The sequence below is a fragment of the Vombatus ursinus genome, unplaced genomic scaffold, assembly GCF_900497805.2.
Source record: "Vombatus ursinus unplaced genomic scaffold, bare-nosed wombat genome assembly UNPS02011014.1, whole genome shotgun sequence".
NCBI classification, from domain to species: domain Eukaryota; kingdom Metazoa; phylum Chordata; class Mammalia; order Diprotodontia; family Vombatidae; genus Vombatus; species Vombatus ursinus.
In genome coordinates, this window is record NW_020950792.1 from 1863409 (window position 1) to 1878547 (window position 15139).

The window sequence follows — 15139 nt, forward strand, 5'->3', positions numbered from 1 at the left end:
ATCTCTAACTCTCTATTTCTACCTCTGTCCACCTCTATCGATTTAAAGTCTATCTCTGACTATTGTATTTGTGACTCACCAGTTCATTCTTTATGGTCATAAGCAAAACCTGATTAAGCCACTCAACAGTGAGTCCTGGGTAACCAACTGCCTACAGAACAGAAAGGGTCAACGTAAGGCTCAGGGGGTGTAGTACTGCAAGCGGACACTGGAGGGCACTTGAAAGTAAGGGATAGATGCTAAGCAGCTTACTATTGAAGTTTGGGGAGTTAGTTGTCAGCACAGGTCAGGAGACGAAGGGTCAGATTGAGCTCTGATTCCTAGAAAACAAGGAATACAAGTTCAGGTACATCATACAGAGGGACATGGCAAGAGTTAATACCATTTGAAAATTCAGGTTCTGGTGCAGGAAATGCTAATGAGTCACATTTTCAGGAAGTACATCAAAGTCAGGAACGGACCTAATGCAGATCAAGGATAGCCAGAGCTGGGGAGCAGGGTAGAGGGCTTGCTAAGAATAAGATCACACACTGAAAGCAAACAGAGCTGGTCAAATGGATCTGGTTAATTGCTTAGACAAGGTTTGAACGGATAACTTCTTTGTGAAGACACAGAAGGATCTCTGAATAGGTGGGTGGGCACTGTGTGGGCCTGACTCTTCCTGGCTTTAACTTCTAACTGCGATTTTTCTGTAGATAATTTGTAAATTCTTTGTGTGTTTAAAAGCTGAACCCTTGATATTTTAGGAACTTTTCACTGACTAAATATCTCCTTAATTACAAGAGGGACACTCTTCAGCTACTTTTCTGTGTTAAAAGCCTATTTTCAGAGATTTCCAGATGCTTCATGGTAGTAGCCTATGTTAAGAATCACTTGCAAGTATTATTATCCCTGTTTTATGGCCAGCATTTTAGTGATTTGGTTACTTGCCAAAGTTTACACAACTAGTAAGTGTAATCAGAGCAAGGATTTGAACTCGGATCTCCTGACTCCAAGTTCAGTACTGTTTCATTTGGAAAACCTTATTGTCTCTTGCCTGGCATTGGGCTAGACAGCTCATCTCTCTGAGTCTCCATATCACCTGTCACTGAGTGGTCAAGAGGATTGAATGAGATAATGTTTACAAACCCAAATAAGGAAGGATTAGATTTCACCAACCTGAGGAATTCCCTCTACAAACACTTAGAGAAACCTGCCGATGCCTTGATAAATAAGGATCGCAGAAACGTAGTGACTTGCCCAAAGTCACCCATCTAGGTGATCAAAGGAAGATTGACATCCGAGTCTTCTTCCAACACTCTGTTTACTCCACCTCCCTGCTTACTCCTATGCATGTAAAGCATCAGCTCTCACAGACTGGTGTCAGTCTTTAAATCAATCTCAGAGCTTATTTACATTTTCAAAGAATTCTTGTTAATCACAGAAACTGGTAGGTTTTTAGATGGTGTGTCTGAGTGAGAAATTACAAGCAATAAGTTATCTATAGTGTGGAGGAGGGAGGGGGGTTGGCCTTCCTGGAACTTCTTAAATCAAAAGACATAAGGGTTTAGAGTCATGGTCCTGATATTTACTACCTGTGTGACCTTGGACAAGTTTCTTAATTTCTCTGAACTGTAATTTGTTCCTCTGTAAAATGAAGTAATTAGATCAAACAACTGCCAAGGTCATTTCTAATTCTAAATCTATGATCATATTCTAGAATACAGGCAAGAGACAACTCCTACTGGGACTTAACAGGGATGAATTTCCATTCTTCCCTGATCTGAACCCTAGTTATATATGGGCTTCATTGCTCTGGGGTTACCTGACTCCCCAGTTAATGAATTTCTACCCCTACCTTGAATTCCCAATGAAAACTGCTAATTAGATTAATCATTAATTAGAGTTGCTAGTTATAGAAATGGTTATCAGCTGGAGGCATAAGGTCTTCCACGACAAAGGGGAAAGTTTAAAATAAAAGTATTCAATGTACAAACGTGAAGCAGGTATGAAAATGGTAGTTTATTTCTATCCTGGAAAGGGAATTCTCTGTGATAAAAAAACCACAGAATTATTAGAACAGAGTCTAGTAACATAACAGTATGATCAACTGGGAGGCTAATATTCACAACTTTTTCAGACACAGATGGTTTCTCTATAAGTTAGAGAAGTTGACTGTTTTAAATTTTATCTCCATGGAGTAGAGTCCAATCAAATACCAAGGAGCATTGACTTTCCAGGTCTTTCTGTTCTTTTATTAATGCATTCCTTGTTGCAAGCCTGCCCGAGGGCCTGCTCCTGCTGCTGCCACTGTTACTACCCTTGTAGTAACTCAAAGGTCTCCTGGGACCTTTGTATGTTCACCAGGTCAATACTTGAAGAAATGAAATAAAAAATGAAACCAAAGCAGTCAGGGGCCTCTAGTGCAAGCTCAGAGAGCTGAGTACATGCTACACATGGGAACAAGAGCACTTGGAGTACCCTGACCCCACTGTTATGTCAGGGAATGGATGGAACCTTCTTTCTCACACATAGCTCAAAATAGTCACATATTGTCTTCTCAATGACTAGGTGGTCCCCCTAGGTGGAATCTGTCTCTTCTACAGGTTCGGCACCTTGTATTTTTGTCGATTTTTTTCTGGCTCAGCAACCAAATTTGACTCAATCCTGTGATGAGCCAGATATATCCAGAAGCAGACAAAGGATATTTGGGTATGCCTTGAAGGGTGAGGGTGGGGTGGAAGCAAGGGGAGTATGGAATGACAATTGAGCCCTAAAGGGAACATCACCCAGTCACTATAGAAATGAGTTATTACAATGCATTGAACATAAACATTCACCTAGTTCATCCTGAAATTTCATCACCTTACTAGCCCCCAGCAGCCAAATTTAGAAAGACCTAAAGTGATAAGATGGCAGAGCTTTTTCCAGTCCTACTTCTTCAAATGCTTGTGTGACATCACTATCAGGTCATCTCATAGGCATAAACTCCACATGTTCATAATAGAATTCATTGTTTTTCCCCTTACACCTACCTCTTCTCCTAATTTATCCATGTCTGTAGAAGGCATCAACATCACAATGCTTCCAATCACCCAGACTAGAAACCTGGAAGTCGAAACTCTTCAATCTTATTCATTCCTCTCATTGCCCACATCCAGTATCGTACTGAATGTTCTACTCAATAGTTCTCACATCTGTCTCTTTATCTACACATAGGCTATAGCCATCCAGGTCTAGGACCTGAGGTTGCCAAAAAAAAAAAAAAGATGTAGAGCAGGCCTGTTTGACATATGGCCCATGGATGACATATGGCCAAAGGATTTCAGGCAGCTGCTATGTGACCCGCAGCAACCAACCATTGTCAGTCTGTCTCTAGTGTAACCTGTCATGTGACCTGCAGCAATCAGCCATGGTCAGTCTGTCTCTAGTCTAACCAATCTGCGACCTGAAGAAGTTTACAAGTTGTGCAGGTCTGATGTAGAGATAACCAGACAACAGACAGAAGAAATCATAAAAGATAAAATAGACAATGATGACTACATAAAATTATAAAGCTTTTGTATAAATAAAATCAATGAAGGCAGAATTGGTATAGAAATGGTAAATCTGGGAAACATTTGTGTCAATATAACTTAGAAGAAAGTGTGATATGCAAAAGACGAGGAATTGATGCATACGTTCTTGTCTTGTGTAACTGTGGCCATGTCCTCCCTTAAATCCTCCAGTCTATTCATTTAACTTGCTGGGGAACTTCTTGGTCTTTCTCTTAATATTGCATGTATGAAGATAAATGGGCAGGTTTTCTTTTCCTCACATGATATGGCTGTTATACCTCCTTGTCTAGTCATATATTTCTCTGATGATATCCTTTCCACCATTTCACTTACTCAGTTTTTCAGTAATATGGTTTAGCCTACATCCAGTTTTTTCTTTGCTCTTTGAGTGAACTGAAACTTAAACTCTTCAGAGACACTGGTATTCCTTTTGCTACATCCATGTAATATCCCTAAAAGAAAACTTTTTATAATCCAATGGAGTCACAAAGAAATAAAGTTTAACAAAACAAACCAACACATATCTGACAACAAGTGCATCATTCCACACCTATATATCAATTCCATTTTATTGTCCATTTGCCTGGCCAAGGTATATACATGGGCATGTATGTATGTGTGTATAAATACACTAAAAGATGAACTCTATAGAATGTCCTTTACACTGTATACTATAGCCTGGATATTACGCATTCTTTCATACACAATTATTTTTTTCCTGTTTGGATAATTAAACTAAACTTTTGAATGGTTATAGATCTTATTTAGGAGGCTCTTCAAATATGTATCTATGATGGATATAATCACCACAATGTTATCCACAAACAATTATACCTGTAGGACTTCTAAAAAATCCTTCTTCCACTTGAACTCTATTAGATGCCTTGATGATAGTGGTGAACACCTGCAGCAAACATATAGCTCCCTGTTTTATACCTCTCTTGATACTAATTGGAGGGTCATTGAATAAAGCTATCTTTCAAAAAATTTTATATGATTTTGATAAATATGTGGGAGAGCCTTTAAGGTAGCATTTTGCTGTACTGAATTGTTTTTTTTTTTATGTAATCAGCAAGCAATAAGCACAATGGGGTCTTATAGAATATCACTTGCAAAAGCCTATCTGTTCACTTCTTGATATTTTTTCCTTTCCTTCCTATTCCCTTCTCATACCCTCATCAAGTGTGCCCTTGATAAATGTGGGGATGAGAAAGTAGGCATATGGATCATTAGTTTTTTCTTATACTCTTGGCATTTTTTGGTGATAAGTTCTAAGATTTTTCCATATTTTGGCATTTTTCTTCCATTCTAATATTTTGAGAATTGATTCAGCACTCTAAGCATTGTGTCACCTCCAGCATAAGTCTCTTCTGTGTATACGTGTTCTGCTCCAGTTGCTTTTCCCAATTTTTTTTCTTCAGTGACATTTCTACTTTTTTCTTCTTCCTGGCATTTTTGGGGGACTATGATATCAGTATCCAAAGATGGTGGCTCCACAGTTGCACTTAGTGAAAAAATTTACGATAAAAATCCTTACTGATGATCCTTTACAAGACTGTTTGTTGTCTTTCTTCCATCTTTATCCATAAATGTTATTATTATGTCTTTGATTAGTTGATTCACTCAACAAGCTTTTTAAAAATTGTTTTTATTCTACCTCTTCTGTGTTTAGTAAGGCAACACCATTCACTTCCAGATCTCCCAGAATACTTCTCCATGAGATTTTATGAGCGAGTTTATAACCTAAAACAGTGTTGCTCTTGGCTGCCATGTATCTCTCTTTGGCAAGGTAAGGTATTCGTTTACACTCTTTTTATCTCATTATAGCAGTTGATTTACAAGGGTTAAACTACTTGGCATAGATGTACTTTCCTCTGTATATTTCCCATTTTATGGCATGAGTAATTTGTTTCAATAGGTTAGAATGAAGTCATTCTAATTGTACACCATAGATTATTCTCATTCTTATTTCTCGTCTAACTTTGTATTGATTTTGATCTTTGCTCTAACAAGTCAGTGCCTCCCAATTATTTTCTTGGAGAAGATATTCATGATGTATAGATGTGAGGCCTTTGGGTAGTATACATGCCTTTGGCTTTTCTTGTTATTTATTCTTGAAACTTATTTTTCAACTGATTTTTTTGCCATCCTCACCTATATCCACCTTTTCATTTAGGCCAGCAAATGTCAATATATATGTTGAATTAATTTTAAAAATCTCATCAAATTCTTAATGGAATTTTTCTACCTCTTCATCCACTACAATAGTTCACTACAGATCTACAACTGGAAGGAACCTTAGAAGCCATTTAGACCAATTCTTTCGTTTTATAGATAAAGTGAGGTCCAGTGATGTTAAGCAAATTGCTCAAGGTTAGATATGCAATTAAGTATCAGAGATCGGAATTTATCCTAGATCCTCTTCATCAAAAGTGATACTTGTTGATTAGTGGCAATTATTTTTATGGCAGCCTCTTTGCAAATACTTTGCATATACTTTTGTTGTAATACAAGATGAACAATGTCCCATGGAATGATGTTTCTTTTCAGCCAACTCCTTTGTTGTCCTCTCCAAGGAGAATTGTTGGGCCATCTTGTCATTTAACTGAAATTTCCTATTATATACTGGTTTCATTTATAGCAGGAATGACAAGATTTATATTATTCAACTCCTCCAGTATTACGCCTGCTTGGCCATTGAACAAGGATCTCACATTTAGAATATAAACAGGTAAGTTGCTTACAGATCATCCACACACTGTGATTCTTGAAACATTCTAACCCCCTTTCTTCTGTTCTTTCATGATCACTGAAGAAGCAGAAAGGGTCTGCACAGGTTGAAGGGCATTATGTACTTTTTTTGCCGTGGCCAAAGAATTCACTGACTGTGGAGTCTACTGGTGCTGAGCCTCTCCATAATTTGGTATGGTATTCCTTTGAAGGCAGAAGAACTGATCTATTGATTGGACTGTGCTCAAAATTTTTACACATGATAGTACCTACCAGAGCTTGTGCTCTGATGCCATACTCTTCGATAACACAGGGTTGCCTCTACACCATGATGAAATATCTGAGCAGGTTTTGTGGAGTCACTGAAAAAATATTCATGTTAAAAGGTAGGCCTGGGACAGCTAGGTGGCACAGTGGATAGAGCACTGGCCCTAGAGTCAGGAAGACCTGAGTTCAAATCTGGCCTCAGACACATAACACTCACTAGCTATGTGACTCTGGGCAAGACATGTAACCAAAAAAAAAAAAGGTAGGCATTTTGTCCCACGAGAAGCTTAGAGTCACTTTTCCAAGTCAATCTGGCTTACTCTCCTTTTGTTCTATTCTGGTCTCAGTTCACTGTCCAACTGCATATGTACACTGATTTTTATTGTTTTATGAGTTGATGCCATTCATAATCTGCCACCATCCTCCTCAGTAAGATTTTTATCATTGATTTTATATTATAAACTGATGTTACCCTTTAATCTGTCCACTTCATAAAGACATCAATTGTTTGCTTGCTAAGGTACTTTCTAGGCTTATTTGTGCCCAACTAGTAGTATATAGCTCTCTTTATTGTAGTAATTGATTTACTTCTGTTATACTTCATTGGGAAATTTTGAGAGTCTATGCCAATGTCCACTCTTTTTTCCTTTTCTCTTTTTTTTCTGCATCAATAGCTTGTTCAAATAGATAAGTTTAGAACTTCTTCAATTGTATGTCATGCATCCTCATTTTTATCCTTTTTTTTCTAATTTGGTATTGATTTTGATTTTTGCTCTAACAAGTTAATGGTCTGACTATTCACAAGCAATAGATCTGGAAATTACACTAGAAAGTAAATAATTAGTAAATTATTAGTAGTAATAAGTAACAAATTAATTAAATAGTAAATAATTATTTCCTGACTTTGTTTGTGTGTGTGTGTGTGTGTGTGTGTGTACATGGACGTGTAATACTAATTGATAGTTGTCAGATCCAGCAACTCCTGACTCTCTTCTCAAAGAAAGCATTCATGATATGTGGTAGGCCTCTGTATTGTCTACAAGCTTTTGGCCTCTCATTTCTTACTCCGTGTTTTCCAACATACTTTTTTTCCCATCATCTCTAATGACCTAATCTTTGTATTCAGGTTGCTAAATATGTGTTTATTTGATTTGTATGATCTTGCACTGGGTTTTTTTATATTGTCATCTTATGTAAGAGATATTGTCATATAAATTCTAATTACCTTCATGGTGATCTCTTTGCAAAAGTTTGTCATAAGCATTACTATATAAGATGACTAAATGTCAGCATATACTTCAATCATAAATATCGCTTATGTTTTTCCATCTGTTGATCCTCAATGAAATGCTCTCTGCCATGTTTCCCCTTTTTGGATCACTGAATTTCCTAACATGAGTATATGTTCACGTGTGTGTGCATATATGTATATATATATGTATACATACACATACATGCATATACATGTTTTATGTATATAGTTAGAGATAAACAATGCTATTCCATTTCTCCTACTGATTCTTTTCATTTTGAATAAAGCATGCCCATGCAGAGTTAAAATCTAGTTTTAAATTCCATCCAAAAGTCTCTCAGTAATAGCTATTAGGTTTGAATTTGCCATATTCCATCAATATCTCCAGTTCATCTTATTTATTATCTATAATTTGTGCATTTGTATATGACATATGAGAACCATATAGTTGATATGGGCAACTATATGGGCAACTTTCTTCTTTCTCCTCCTTCTTTAGTTTAAAATCCCCAGTTTAAAGACTGACTTGTAGTTTTTGCTTTCATAAGTATTACTTGATACTGGCAGAAACATAAGCATTGTACACTCTCATCAGGTCACTGCGAACTTCTCCCTCCTCTCCATATTTGCTTGAAGCCATATTATCAATTTTCATTTCTTTTTGGTAGCTCTCCTGGCAGTTGGTCACATCTACTTCTTGTGCTGAGGGCTCACTTAAAAAGGAAGGAATTGTTCATAGTGTCAGCTGCCACAGAGAGGTCCAGACAGATAATACAAGAAAAAATCCTTTATATTTGATCATAAGGAGGTTATTAGTAACTTTCAGAGAATGGCAGGGATGAACACAGATTTTTTATTGTCATTTAGTCATTCAGTCATGTCTGACTGTTTGTGACCCTGTAGACCGTATTGTCCATAGGGTTTTCTTGGCAAATATACTAGAGTGGTTTGTTATTTCCTTCTCCGGTGGATTAAGGCAAACCTAAGTTAAGTGACTTGCCCAAGGTCATACAGCTAGTAAGTGTCCGAGGTTGGATTTGAAGTCAGGCTTTCCTGACAGATTAGAGGACAGATTACAAAGATTAAAGAGTGAGCAAGGTAATAAAGAGATGAAAGAAGCAAATATAGACTACTCTTTCTAGGGGACTAGTAGTGAAGGGGATGAGTTTGATAAGGACAGTAGTTGGAAGATCAAGGGTATAGGTAGACAGATTAGTTTTGGCAAGAAGGAAAGGCTCTCTTCTGCTGAAACTGGATGGAAGAAGGTCCTAGAGCATGCCCACACTCCCTGCTCCTCCTCTATGCCTATAGAATGAAGAAAGGCTCAGTGATGATATTGAGGTGATTGAGGGTTTGGAGGAAGGGAATTGAGGAAATTGACCTGAAATGACCTCAGTCATCTTGGTTATGTAGGATGTGAAGTCATCTGCTTAAAACAAAGGAAAGAAATTTTCTTGACTTAAAAAGTTCACTTTCATATAAAAATTTGTTGTTTTTTTTCCTGAGGCTGAATCTATATAAACAAATAATCTCAATAAGGAAAGCCAAGATCACACATGATAAACATTTGTTGGATTAATGATAATTGCATCTGACCAATTTACATGCATCAAAGTATACAATAAGAAAAAAAACCCTAAAAGATCATCTAGGACAGCATTCCACCAATCCCTTCTATAACATTTCTAAAAAGTGATTTTCTAGCCTACTATTGAGAGCTCAAAGATAACAGAGTTTACTGCCTCACAAGGCATCCATTTCTTATATTGAGCCAAGAATCTACCTCCCCATTAGAGCCATTTATTTGTTCTAGTTCTGTCCTAAGTATTAACACAAAAGAAATCTATCAGAATCTGGTACCAGAAAATAGTCAAGTGAATAGTTTTGATGGGCAGCATCAGTAGGACTAGAGGTTTTCTGATATTCTAATAAGTCCTGTTACTTGATGATTGTGATTAGTCTTTGTGTCTAGAAGACTAGTAGATTCTTGCTAATAACTAATCACTCATATCTGGCTTAGTCAATCTTGCTGAAAAAGCACATCCTTAGAATCTTCAGGTGCTTGCATCCTAGTGATGATGAACAAATATCTCAGACATGAAGTTTGAGCTTTAGGAAGTTTTAGGGGAGCTACAAAGATCTGGTTCTGCTTGGGAACTTTAATTCTAGCCACAATTCTTCCATGTAAGCTATATGGAAACCAAGAAAACTCTTCTAGTGACGTACGGCAATTTTGTTACATTTCTGTCCTTGCAGGAAACGATCAAATCTTATGCACATGATGAAGGGAGATTATTGTCCACGCTAGGGAAAAAGTTGAAAGAGTCTTCAGGAATGCCTTTGTAATGCACTGTTTTACTAGAGAAAACAAAGATATTTAGATAAATTAAAGAAATAATCCAGGAATGAAAAGAGGAGAGAGTTTCTGAGGAGGTAAAAGGAAATCAAAATCAGTGACCAGAGATTAGTGGGTAGAACATGACACAATAAAAAGACTTACATGAGAAACTCTGGTTTACTCAAGCTATGTTATAGGGATGAGGCTTTTGGATAAGCCAGGTGAGGAAAATCAGGGATAATGGATGATTTCAAAATCATGAAGCTAGGTGACTGGAAGAATGATGGTGTCCTAAATAGAAAAAGAGAAGTTAGCAGAGAATGTAATTTGGGGAAAAACTTAACTACTCCTATTTTGTACATATTAAGTTTGAGATACTTATAGGACAATAGTTTGAAATTTCTAATAGTATAAGGACTAGAAGTCTTTATATTCATTTCTTTGTTAATTTTTATTTATTTAATTTTTAATTTATAGAATAAAACAAGCATTTCCGTAACATAGTAGAACAAAAAAAGATGATTGCATATGAAACTGAATCTATTATGTACAACTTGCTATTCCTTTTAAATATATGATAAATTTCTTTTTTCCTTTTTTTCTCTTTCCCCCAGATATTGCTACCATTAGACACAAAAATGCATATGTATGTATGTGTATATGTATATATGTGCATATACATATATAATCTCTGTATACATACTTCTTTTTTTATCAGTTCTTTCTCTGGATACAGACAGTATCTTTCTTTATATGTCCTTTGTAATTAATTTGGGTATTTATAATAGTCAAAATAACTTAGTTGCTCAAGGTTGTTCTTAAAACAATATTGCTATTTCTGTATACAGTGTTTTCTTGGTTCTGCTCATTTCACCCTTCATTATTTCGTGTAAGACTATCAATGTTTTTCTAAGATCATCATCATTTAGTATAGCACAATAGTATTCCATCACAATCATATACCACAACTCGTTCAGCCCATTCTCCAATTGATGGGCATCCCCTCAATTTCCAATATTTTGCCCTCATAAATAGGGTTTTAAGCAGTTTTCCAAGCTGTTGAGCCTTTTAATAATAATAAGGAATGGAGGTCAGGAGAAAGACTAGGGGTGGAAATATTAATCTGAGAATCATCTCTGTAGAGATGATGATTGAACCTATGGGAACTAATGAGCGCACCAAAAATAAGAGTATGAAGAAGGAGCGAATAAGATCTCAAGAAAGAGCCTTGGGTACATCCAAAGTTAGAAGGTAGTATATAGATGATATTCTAACAAAGGAAACTTAGGATGAGTAGTCAAACAGGTAGTAGTATTATTAAAGAAGGAAAGAGTCAAGAAAGAGAGAATGTTCAGTCAATTAATAAACATTTGTTAAGAGCTTTATTATGTGTCAGACATTGTGCTAAGTGCTGGAAATACAAAGATAGGCAAAAGACAATCCTTGCTCTTAAGCAGTCTAATAGGAGATACAATGTGTAAACAACTATGTACAAACAAGCTATATACCAGATAAAATGGAAATCATTGTAATGGGGCTTGCCTGAGGATGCCCATGTGACTGACATATGAGAGGGGGAGCAACAAGGGCTTGTATGCCGAACAGAGATCATGAAGGTGATAGGGAGGCACTGGAGTTGTCGAGTAGGGTGATGGCGTGGTCAGACTTTATGAAGTTCACTTTGCAGCTTAATGGAGGATGGCCTGGAATGGGAAGATACTTGTGGCAGGCAGACTAACCAGCAGGCTATTGCAATAGTCCAGGAATGAGGTGATAAGAGCATGGTCAGACCTGCACTTTAGGACAATCACTTAGCAGCTTAATGGAGGATGGCCTGGTTTAGAGAGTATTCTACCTGCCCTGTTGATAATACAGGAGGAAAAGAAAACTGACCACATAGATCTGCTAAGCTAAATACCACAGAATGTAGCAGGTCCAACATTGGAAGAATGCGAGAGAAATGACCAGTAATTCATCATAACACATCTAGGAAGAGAGATAGCAGTAAAATCCTTGACCTCGGATTGCTATAGCTGGATAAACCAATTATGGGTAATGAACAAGATGAATTAGAAATCTTGATGCAAGGAAGCAATTCACACTATGACTTGTGAGTTGGTGAGGTGGTACAAGGATTAAAATATGACTAAAAGAGTATTATTAACTTTTTCAAAAGGGATGAATAGATAAAAGACATGTAGCATTGTCAATGAATGGGTTGGATTAGCTGACCTCTGTTAGATCTACTTCTAGATCTAAAATATACTAAGGTGAGGAAATCCACGTGGTTCATAGATGAAGCAGCCTGCTTCTATTTAGTTGATAGTTTTTTCAAATATTTATTTTATATTAAGGAATTTCAAGTGGCAGATAAAAAAGTAGCACTCACTAATACAGTCAGAAGGAAGCTCAAGAAACAAAAGGTTATGAATGAGTTTGATGTCTATTATATGTGTACTAATTTAAATGAGACCAAAAGGGAAGCAAACGACTCCCATCTGAGTCATCATGGGTTAATGAATGTAAAATAAATGTATTTGCAGCAAGATTACTCAGATGGATTTGATCTCAAGAAAGTCAATTATCTCTCTGGCCTCAGTTTCCTTAGTTGTAAAATGAAGGAATTGGTCTAGATGACCCTTAAATTTTGTTCCAGCTCTAAATCATCATCTCCTCATTCTATTCATCCACAGTGAATCTGAAGACCATCATCTCACTAACAGGATGGGTAACAAGCTGTCTCTAATCACCAAAGTGTATCAATCAGTGGCCATGTTCATAGCAGCAGAGGTGAAACCCTATTTATAGCTGCCCTGGTTGCTGTTCTTCCATTGGGATAGTGTGGTCCTATTACAGTGGTGAGTACTCCAGAATGCTTTCATTGCCCTATGAAGAATGTATGCTTCTAAGTTCTTCTGAAAAGATGCTGGTAATCCTGATTTATTCTATTTTATATTACTTTTAAATGGGATAAGTCAAGCACTTGAGAAGAGCCTTCAAAAAAACCTCAGAAAACTTGTATGAACTAATACATAGCAGAGTGTGTAGAGCCCCCCCAAAAAAATCTATCTGATGACTACGATATTATAAAGAAAACTACACGGAAAGACTTAAGATTTCTGATTCAATGATCCACTACTACTCCAGAAAACTGATGATGAAGTGTGCTACCACCCATCTTCTGTCAAAGCAGTGATGAACTCAGGGTACAGATGAGACATCCCTTTCAGACATAGCCAATGTGTGGATTTTTTTTTTTTGCTTGACTTTGCTTATTTGTTATGAAGGACCATTTTATTATTTTTGGTGGTGGTGGGGGAAATGGTGGAGAGGGGAGACTAATGACAGTGATACAAAGAAAAGATAGAAAAGATTGTCATTGACATATTTTTTTAAAATTCACAGAAGGCTCCTTCCTCTGATCCTTCCATTAAGATGGTGTCCTGTAAAGAAGGTATGGGCTCTGGCTCCACCAGTTCAACTTCTACAATCTGTGTGGCCTCCAGCAAAGGTGAAAGCAATTTGGGGGATGTGGCCATGAAGCAAGTGAAGATCGACAGACTGGTTGTTTTGAAAATAATTAAACATTACCAAGACGAAGGACAGGGGAATGAACTTGAAATCACCAATTGTTTTCTCTTTCCCCAACACACAGAGGATGATGCTGATTTTGATGAAGTCCAATACTAAATGGAGAAACTGCACAGTCTTCATCACATAAATATTGATCATCTTCATGTTGGTTGGTACCATCATACATATTATGGCTCTTTTGCCACCTGTGCTCTCCTGGATTCCCAATTCAGTTACCAACATGAATTGAAGAATCTGTAGTTTTCATTTGTGATCCTATAAAAACTGCTCAAGGCTCTCTATCATTGAAGACATACAGGCTGACTCCTGAGCTGATCGAAGTTTGTGAAGAGAAAGATTTTTCTTCTGAAGCATTGAAAAAGGCAAGCATCAGCTTTGAGCACATGTTTGAAGACGTGCCGATTATAATTAAAAATGCACATCTGATCGATGTACTTATGTGAGAACTAGAAAAGAAATCAACCATGGCAGATAAACATGAATTGCTCAGTTGAGCCAGCAGTAATCATCTGGGGAAGAGCCTGTAATTGTTGATGGACAGAGTGGATGAAATGAGCCAGGCTATTGTTAAATATAACACTTATATGAGAAACACCACTAAGCAGCAGCAACAGAAACATCAGTATCAACAATGCCTTCAGCAGGCGAATCTATAGTGCCAGAGCACAGAAGAACCTCTTCTCCCCAAAGAAGACATGTCCAAACCCTTCAGACATCCTCAGCCACCTGTCAGGATGGATTCACTCCTTATTGCAGGCCAAATGAACATTTACTGCCAGACCATCAAAGAGTTCCCTGAACAGAACTTGGGCAAACTCTTCATGGCTCAGGCTTTCCAAGAATACAACAACTAGAAAGAGAAAACCCATGACTTCTGGCTTGATAAGTTGTTTCCAGATAAGGTGCTGATATGTACTTTGAGATCGCATGCAGACAGATCTTCCAAGAAATAGAATTTTCTTAATGAAAATGACAGTACTCATTTGACATCATTGACTCATTTTGGTAGTAAAATTGTTCTTATGGAAAATTAAATTTTGTTTTTAATATTTAAAAAATATAAAAAATTCACAGAAGAAAACAAAATTAAGTTTAGAGCACAAATGACATAACAGCCTTGAAACTAATGTTGAATTTACATTATACTTTTAAAAATCCAACCTATGTGTAATAGAGATTTGAAGTTTCACATATAATCCTATTTTGCTGTTCTTTGTATATAGAAACATTCAGGTGGATGTCAGAGTCAATAAATATTTATTATGTGCCTACTATGTGTCAGGCACTGTGTTAAGTGCTGGGAATACAAAGAAAGGTATAATATAGTCCCTATTTTTAAAAATATGACCATAGATAGCTTTGATTTCTTCTTCTGAAAACTGCCTGTTCATATTGTTTGGCCATTTACCAATTGGGGAATGG

The 15139-nt window shown here is 36.8% G+C and overlaps 1 pseudogene; it reads left to right on the forward strand.

Moving 5' to 3' along the window:
- The first annotated feature begins 13558 nt into the window (after window positions 1–13558).
- On the forward strand, window positions 13559–14571 carry LOC114038397 (annotated as a pseudogene).
- Window positions 14572–15139: the final 568 nt, after the last annotated feature.